Below are 9,604 nucleotides of genomic sequence, written 5' to 3' on the forward strand. Positions count from 1 at the left end.
ATTTCAATTTTCTATCTATTGAGACTTGCTTTGTGTCCAAGTCTGATGTCAATTTTGGAGAAAGTTCCAAAAAGAACTTATGAGAAGAAATTATATCCATAGTGTTTCAGTGGAATGTTCTGTAGATATTTGTTAGGTCCCATTCATTGATGATGTTATTTAACGTCAGCATTTCTATGTTTATTTTTTTGTGTGGCTGATCATATTAAAGTCACCCACTATGACTGCATGAGAGTCAGTATGTGATTTTAGTTGTGGTAGAATTTCTCTTCTAAACTTGGATGCCCTTGTGTTTGGTTATAAATGTTTAGAATTGTAACATCCTTTTGGTGATTTTTTTAATTATTGCTGAGTATGTAGTATCCTTCCCTGTCTCCTCTGATTAGTTTTGGTTTAACATCTGTTTTGTCAAATATTAAAATAATTATACCTGCTTGCTTGCTTGGTCCATTTGCTTGGCATAAATTTTTTCAACCTGTCTGTCCTTGATGGTGAGGTGTGTTTCTTGGATGCAGTAGAAAGATAGATCCTGTTTTATAATCCAGTCTGTTAGTCTCCTTTGTTTTATTGGGGAATTAAGACCATTAATGTTGAGGGTTATAATGAGCAGTGTTTTTCTTGTGGTGGTACAGGGCTTTCCCTTTCTCTTTTGATTTTCTGTTCTGAGATTATTTATTCCTTGTGTCCTCTTGGGTGTAGTTAATCTCTTCAGACTGAAGTTTTACTTTAAGTGCTTTCTGTAGAGCTGGATTTGTGATAGAAAATGCTTAAATTTAGCATTATTGTGTTTTTCTTTCTCCTTTGATTGTGATTGGTGGTTTTGCTGGGTATAGAAGTCTGGGTTGGTGTCTGTGATCTCTTAGAGTTTGTAGAACATATATTCAAGCATTTCTGGCTTTCAGAGCCTCCATTGAAAAGTAAGGTGTTATTCTAATGGGACTACCTTTAGATGTGACTTGGTATTTTTCCCTTGCAGCTTTTAATGTCCTGTTTCTGTTCTGTGCATTTAGTGTTTTGATTAGTATATATCATGGGTGATTTCTCTTCTGATCCTGTTTATTTGGTATTCTGTATTTTCGTGTACCTTGATAGACATCTAAGATTGAGAAAATTATTTTCTATTATTTTGTTAAAAATATTTTCTGTGTCTATGACCTGGGTTTACTTGCTTTCCTCTATACCTATCATTCATAGATGTGATCTGTTCATAGTGTCTTTGATTTCCTAGATGTTTTGTATCTGGATTTTTTTTAGATATAACATTTTCTTTGGCTGAGCTGTCCATTTTTTCTAGCTTGTGTTCAAGACCTTAAATTCTTTCTTTTGTGCCTTTTAATCTCCCGGCTCACCTCTGAGGTTTTGTTTGGCATCCTGAGGTTTTCATTTCCAGTTTTATTTCAGTTTGGGTCTTCCTTGATGATTCTATTTTGTTGTTTTTGTTATTATTAAAGTCTACTTTCATGTCTTGAAATGTTTTCACTATTTCATTCAACTGTTTGTATTTTCACGCTCTTTATTAAGGCATTTATTCACATCATCTTTAAGGTCCTTGAACATATTCATAATTGCTATTTTGAAGTCCTTATCTTATGCTTCAGTTTTTCTCAAGGCCAATTGCAATAGGGTTGTTGGCTTCTAGAGGAGGCATATTGTCTTGGCTGTTCATTTTTGAGACTTTGCACTGGGATCTAGGCATCTAAAGTTATGGCATTTTAACTGTTTCTTGGAGTAGAAATATGGTTCTTGCCTTTGCTGGATAGGTGGTCCATTTTTGGGTTGCTGTTGCCTACTCAGGTTCCTAGCCTAGTGTGGCAGCTGTAGGGTCGGTCACTGGTTGGGAGTGGTTCTGTGGGTCAGCAGGTATCACAAAGGAACTAGAAGGAAAGGCTAAGGGGGGCAGTGAGAAAGACCTAGAGAGAACCTGGTCCGCACCAAGTGGTGGAGTCCCTCCCTGGGTGATGAGGGTGGGCTGGGAGGAGGGGCTTCTGCAGGCAGGCTATGGCAGGACCAAGAGGAAGTCTGGAGAGACTGGAGTGAAGGACAAGGAGGACCATAAATGGCCACTGGGAGTCCCTGGTAGAGAGTGGTCTGCAGGTTTGTGGGTATCACAAAGGGACCAAGATGGGCTGGAAGAAAGGAACTTAATTTCTTGAGAAGTGTCCTAAAGTGATTCCCTTGAGTCCCTTTTTCTAATGCAGACACATGGTGCCATAGACCTCCCCTGGCACTGTGTGAGTAACGGCTCACACATCCTTACATGTTGTTTTCATTTTCACTCAGTTCAAAATACTTGTTACTTTCCCCCCTTTGTCTTTTGGCCTCTGGCTTATTTAGAAGCATGTTATTTCAGTTCCAATTTGAGTATTTCCCAGGTATCTCTCTGTAACTGACTTCCAAGTTAATTCCTTTGTGGCCAAAGAACATTTTACATCACCTGGATCGCTATCCCATGTTGAGGCTGTTTTCAGACTCAGAGCATAGCTTGTACTTGAAAATAATCTACATCCTGCTGTTGTGTGGGGGTATTTCATGTTCACTGAGTAAGTGTGGGACAGTCAATGTAGCCTCACTGGAACTGTGTATGCTAAGGAGGAAAAGTCCCAGCTCTCAAAGTCTGCTCCACGACTCCTGCCCCAACCCGTGTACTGACAGAAGTGGGCATTATTTCCTGCTAAGGGAGAGCGGGTGTGTTGTTCCATGCATGTAAATCTTAGCACTTGGGGGACAGGGGCAGGAGGATCACAAGTCTGAGCCCAATCTGGGCTAGGTTATGGATCCTATGGTAGAGAATAGGGGAGGGTCAAGGGTCAAGGGGCAAGGGAGGGGTTAAAATGGGGAAATCACAATAAACACTGATTTATAATGCAAAAAAGGTGATTTTGAGGCCCTGAAAATGCACTTTTAGTTGAGGTACCTGCAAAAGGCTCTGTAGATGGAGGAGCCTGGGCCAGGAATATAGACGGGAGGAAGAGTGTGGTGAGAGGCATCCTTGACTGTGACTCCCGCAGGGACTGGGTGCACTAGCTGTGTCCAGGTCTGGGGTGGGAAGGCATCTGTCCCCGAGAGTTCAGATTTCCTGGTGGCCAGGCATGCAGGGTTATATCTCTGCAATACCCTGTGACTGGCTCTAAACTTTACCTGTACGGTTTGTACCAGAGCCAAGTCCTCAGCCATGGCCACATCCTCTCGACTCGTGCCTGAGGGCACATCCTTGTGACAGTGTGAGGCAGTGAAGAGGCCCCTCCACCTTGTATTCTTGCTGAGGCCATTTCAGGTGTAAGTAGAATCTGATCTCCTTGATGGGGACTCCCGTGGAAAACATCTCTTCTAGGAAGCTGAGGTGAGGATGTCCTCGCTAACTTCCCTCAGCGCTGTTAGACTACCTGCTTGTGCAAGCCTCGCCCTCCAGCTAACCACTTGCCTTGGCTTCTGTCAAACTGTTTGCTTACATGAAGGCTATCCCCTCCCTCACGCTGTCCAGCAAGGTACCAGGACATGGTTTCTGCCCTCAGAAACCTCATGTTTTAGACACATGGGGCTAAACCTGGGTCCCCAAATACCTTAGCATAGTCCCAACCAACTGGAATAAAGACTTTTAATTGCTATTAACTGCATCTGGGTGGTCATCTCTGGTGGGCTCCCTGTAACACCCTTACCAATATTCTCTCTTTTGAACTACATAGGTCCACATATCTAAAATGCATTTCTTGAGGCATGGAGACATGAATCACTGGTAAGATCTCTTATGGTTCTTGCAGAGGTTTGGTTCACAGTGCCGCGTGGTGGCTCACAAATATATGTAACTCCAGTTCTAGGGATCCGGTGACACCTCTGGTGACCTCCATAGGCTCCTCATACACATGGTGCACATATAACTCAGGCACATAACAGATATAATATATTTTTATATATTTAATAAATAAATAATAAATATAATAAATACATTAAAAATGAAACGTTTCTTCTAAATACTGCCAGGTTGCATTTTTATGTGTTTTAACTGGTATGTGTGGAGTACCTACTGATTTGTTTTCACCCAGTGACAAGCACTTGGGGGAAACAGTTTAAAGGTAGAGATATTTATTTAAGGTCAGTCTCAGAGCTTTCACTCCACTGCTGGCTCTATTGTTTTTAGGCTGTGGATGGCAACGCCCCAGGATAGAAGAAGCCTACATGGGCCTAGGCTGTTCCCATGATGGCAGCCAGGAAGGAGAGAGAGAGACAGACAGAGACAGACAGACAGAGAGACAGAAGGGTGTCGGTGATGGATGTGCCTGCCACAGAAGAGTGAGAAGGGAATGAAACCTGTATAGAACTTGCACCAAGCCTTATGAAATTAGCATATGGGAAACCAGGTTGTCAAAGAGGATGCTGGAATACCTCCTACACTGCCCCACCAGGCCAACGAAAGCCAGCTGTGCCCTGGCACAGGCGCAGGCACTCCGGAGTTTCTGACAGCAACCTTCGGCTCATCATAATACTCCAACATCCATCTCCAGGTTAAGATGCTTGTGAGGTGTGTGCAGATGGAGTGGGATGGGGAGCAACATGGTACAGATGCATAACCAGAGAAGCCCACATCATGCAAATGAGACAAAAAGCCTGTACTGTGGTAACAGCAATAGCTAAGAGCCCAGCTCCGTGCGCAGGGGGGCCTTTGAGTTCCTAAACTTGGTCTCTTCGTTCCAGCTGCTCCTCCTCATCTGCATTGGCAGTGTTCTGTCTCTTAGCAAACTATCTCTGCTCTTGCTGTCACTGCGTGTGTCTGTTCAAGTCTTTGTTGAGGGTGGGGATACAAGAACCTGGAACCCCTCTGCTTGTGCCCTCCAAACCCAGATATCTGCAGGTATCACATCCTTCAAAATCACAGCCATGGTGATCCGCTTCCTCCTAGTAACTCAGCTGTAACAGCTCCTCTGTTACATAGGTCAGAGCCCTCGCGATCCAACCCCTTCCTCAGAGAACCACCTCTAAATGCAGGATATCAAGTCAGCACATGGACTTCTAAGGGGTACTTTGGTAAGCATTTACATCTGTGAAGGAACATTCCAGAAAAGAAGGACTGTCTTGTTGTGATGAAGCTCCTGGAAAGAGTCTGTGTCTGCAGAGACCTGTTGGAATCTCAGTACTGTGGAGACACTGGAGTTTTGCAGGTTCAGAGGCTAATTGCTTATCTTGGGCTAGTTTAGCTTTCTGGAACAACCATTCCTTGTCCAATTCTGTAACTGAACTAACACCTGGATAGTAAACAAAAACCTCTCAGAAGCTATTAACTCAGCAGAACACTAGCTTCTACCATTCCAAAAGTCATGAATGCCATCAGATAGCACCTTAGGTCTAATGAAGAGCTACCCCATCTCATTGTATCTGCCTCGCTGGTGTGCCTACCAACGTATTTTAAATTAGTCTGGATTTATGACTTTCTTTGTTTTATTAAACTATAACTGCTTCCATGTTGGAACATGGAGTTTGGAGTAACTTAAATCTGTGTTCCTGGGCCACAGTCACTCGAAATAGCTCCAGAATAAACTATTTGTTAATTCAAGATGAGCGCTATGGTTTTGACATCAGTGTATCTAGTGACTGACTTAACTCTTCAGATTTCATACTCGTTCCCTGTTCTTTGTCCCGATTTGTCTCTTTCAGTTTTCTTCTGAGTCATTTAGATTAATTAAATTAATTAAATGTTTAGTATTTCATAAAAACTTGCCCTAAACTTGGGTGATAGCGTTTTGTCCAAAGCGAACTTTGTAGAGTTAAGTGCGCCTTAGCTGGTGTAGTGAGTGTGTTATGCCACAAACACAGATGTTTGAGGTTTTCTACAAGGTCAGGTTTATTGAATAACAACAAATTCACAAGGTTGAGCAATTTCAGTGGCAGGGGTTTGCTAGATAATCCCACCTACCTTGGGGGACATTTGTGGCTATTGTGATTCTTTGTTTTTTAAAGTCAGGGTCTCACCATGTAGCCATGGCCATCCTGGAACTTGCTGTATAGATCAGGCTGGCCCCAAACTCACAGAGATCCACTTGCCTTTGACTCCTGCGTCCTCTAACCACAGGTGTGTTCTCACCATGGTGAGAACCCTCTTCTTGATCAATTAAGCATTGTTATATTTAACTGGACTTAGTTTTTCTCCAAACACATCTTTATCTTTCCACATCATATTAGGCCACTGCTCATATCCTTCATTTCTCCCCTTCCTCTGTCTTTGAGTTTTTAAATTTAAGCTCGTGACAATGTTGTAGTAGGCTTTCCCCTATGGGAATAACAAGATCATTTCCATTGACATCTTAAAGCTGAGATTACAGTGACATGGTAACCATGGCAACAAGTCATTCACTACCATGCTAGACAGGCCTGGGTGATGGTGATGCTGTTACAGGCCCTAGGAGAATGGGCAGGGTATTTTAGGCTGCAGGACCCTCACCTGGGATTCCAGCCATTGTTCTCTCCTGATCCATTCCCCAGGCTACAAGTGACCTTTGCGGACGCTAGAGTTCGCAGAGAGTGGGCGGTTAACAGGGTGGGGGTGATGTCTACAATGCACCTTTCACCAAGTCATCATCTGATGTGGGCGGGGCACGTGGTGGTGCAGCTGTTTGGGGGTCACCGTGCTCCTGTAAGGAACCCTTCACTGTGTTCCTATAAGGAAGCCCAATAAACTCATCCATTCACCAAGTTGGACTTGGACATGGTCTTTGCTTTAGTCTGTTATTGGTGCTCCGTTATGGTGAGTGGACATTTGTTCACATCTCCCGAGGAAATGTTACTACATTAGATGACCACTGCAATATGTTGTTTTATTGTTGTTGTTCAATAAGCCAATGGTCTCTTCTGCAGTGACTTTATAATAAAACTTGCCATGTTAGCTTTTGTTCTGTTTTTGGTTTTGGAGAGAGCCTCACTGCTGAGCTCAGGTTGGCCTTGAACTTAAGGTCCTCCTGCTTTAGCATCCCAGAAGCTTGGATTGCAGATGTGCACCACCACGCTGGCCCATCTTAACCATTTGAAGTGTACAGCTCAATGGTCTAGACTGTGCTCACAGTGTTACGCACCACACTCGACAGAAACTCGCACTCATCAAGTGAGGAGGATGCAGGTGCTGGTCCCTCAGGGGAGCCTGTCTCTGCCCTGCTGACTCCGCACACGTGTGCCCATCAGCCTCTGCTGGATCCCTGGAGGATCCTTTTCCTATACTTAGGGAGCTCTCTGGTGTCACCAGCCTTCTGTCACGAGCTCCCTGGACTCATGGCTTGCCTCTTTAATCCAGGGAGTTCCTGTGCTCTACCTCAGTTTCCCCTTCCCCATGCTGCAGCCTAGAAAGTCTGTCAGGACAGCTGGCTCACCTTGTTGGCAGTTTCCCAGGCACTGCTGTTCCTTACTACAGTTGTTAGTGTTTTCAAAGCTGTTGTGCCATTTATTTTGTGTTTTATTGTGGCCATTTCAAATGGAAACATTCACATAGTTTCCATTATTCCACCTCGTGGGCAAATGGAAGTCTATGTATGTGATGGGAAGAAAAGATGCTTTCAGTGTGCTAACAAATCTTATAGCAAAATCCCACTCCAGTCAGCAGTCAATTTCCTAGTTTGTTCTTGCAGTTGCCCAGCAGGGGGCGGTAGAGTGCTCTGAGCCCTGTGAGGGGTAGAGCGGTTATGTTCCTGGCCTGCTCCCAAGAACTCTGATTTTGTCAGACAATAGGAATTGACAACTAGGAAACAATCCCAAATTCCAAAAGAAAAGTCCACTATAATTTAAGACTCCTGTCTTAGTTACTGTCTTACTGCTGTGGAGAGACACCATGACCGTGGCCACGCTTGTAAGAGAAAGCATTTAACTGGGGCTCGCTTACAGTTTCAGAGATTAAAGTTCATTATCATCATGGCAGGAGCATGGTGACATGCAGGCAGATGTGGTGCTGAGAAGGAGCTGAGAATTCTACATCCTGATCTGCAAGTGTGGCAGAGGAGGACACAGAGCCAGAGATACAACCCCCCCACACACAGACAGAGAGAGAGAAAGACAGAGAGACAGAGACACAGAGAGAGAGAGAGACAGACAGAGACAGAGACAGAGACAGAGAGAAAGAAGAGGGGAGCTTTTGAAGGCCCCAGTGACACACTCCCTCCAACAAGGCCACACCTCCTCATCCCTCTAAGTAGTGGCACTTTCTGGTTACTAAACATGGAGCTCTGTGAGCCTATGGGGTCCATTCTTATTCAAACCTCCACACCTGCTGAACTGCAGAGACATCATCTCCAAGTATCTTAGCATTTGCTACAAACAAGGACTTGCTTCTGTGTGGCCACAGCACTGACGAGAAAACCAGATCACACTGGCCCGGTTTGGCAGGCTAATCCTCAAACTTGGTTAAGGTTTCCTCTCAGTCTCAGTGATTCTCTCTCTGTGTGTTAATACCCATGTGTTCAGGTGTGTTTGGATGCTGAGGTCTTCCTCTGTCTCTCTCTTCTGTTCTGAGACAAGGACGGTCACAGAACTCGGAGCTTGATTCCACAGGACCAGCTGGCCAGTGTGTTACGGGGACCTTCCTCTCTCTACCTCTTTAGGACTGGGATTACAGATGTGCATCTCCACACCTGCCTTTTTACATGGGAGCTGGGGATCTGAACTCGGGTCCTGGTGCTTCCACAGCAAGCACTCCGTGATCCACCTCTCTAGCTCCTCCGCACTGCCCTAAAGCCAGAGCACACCCCATCTGTTCTGAGTGTCTTTATCTCTTTCAGTCTGGACAACCTCCTTTGTCTCCTGGCCTTTTGTTGAATTCAACACTGAAACAGTATAAATACCTTTCCTCATGAAACTTCCAATAACTCATTCACTCATTCACCTTTCTGAGGACTTGAGATCTCCTATTACGATCTCAACATAAAAAAAAAAAAAGGCTGAGAGCAATACGGCCCATCAGTTAGAGGAACTTGCTGCCCAGCCAGACACCTGAGTTTGATGCTCAGAACCCCCTGGTGGAAGAAGAGCTGACTCCAGACAGCTGTCCACTGATCTTTGCACATGATATGCACAGCTCTCCCTCCTCACAAAATACACACTTGTGTTTTAAAACATTACTAGAAACCTTTTTAGATCTTCCATACCTGTTGCCACTCTGTCCCTGGTACAAACGGGCTCCTCAGCCAGGTCTAACACTGTACTGGGACACATCTCTCCTGTGCGCCTGACTCCCTTGCTCTACCTGAACCCACACACTGGGTCTATCTCACCATACCGGCAGGCGCACTCCGCTGGGCTTTGGAGGCCTGTGTCCTGCTGCTTCCCGGATGCTGGTCGTTTGTGGCACTGCCTCTTCCTCCCGTCGGCACCTCACTCTGACTGACCCCTGCACAGTGCTGACCCCCGCCAGCCCAGCTGTGGGCATGGCTGCTGGCCTGGCTCTGCCCTGTCTGCATTATTAAAGGATGATAAAAGAGCATTTATATTGCTATCCCCAGGTGATTCTCAGGCTGGTGTTATTTATAACTGATCAACAGACACTGTTTCAAACAAATGCCGTGAGAGGAATACAACTCAAGTCCTGTCATGTTAAAAATAATCTGAGGGTGTGATTCAAAATGTGTGTTGACACACT

At 44.8% G+C, this 9,604-nt stretch overlaps 1 pseudogene; it reads right to left on the minus strand.

The window, feature by feature from the left end:
• The window catches only part of LOC114702163, a 36,261-nt pseudogene extending 26,867 nt beyond the window's left edge, over positions 1–9,394 (minus strand).
• Between the last annotated feature and the right edge of the window lie 210 nt (positions 9,395–9,604).

This window comes from Peromyscus leucopus, chromosome 16_21 (genome assembly GCF_004664715.2).
Source record: "Peromyscus leucopus breed LL Stock chromosome 16_21, UCI_PerLeu_2.1, whole genome shotgun sequence".
Lineage (NCBI taxonomy): Eukaryota > Metazoa > Chordata > Mammalia > Rodentia > Cricetidae > Peromyscus > Peromyscus leucopus.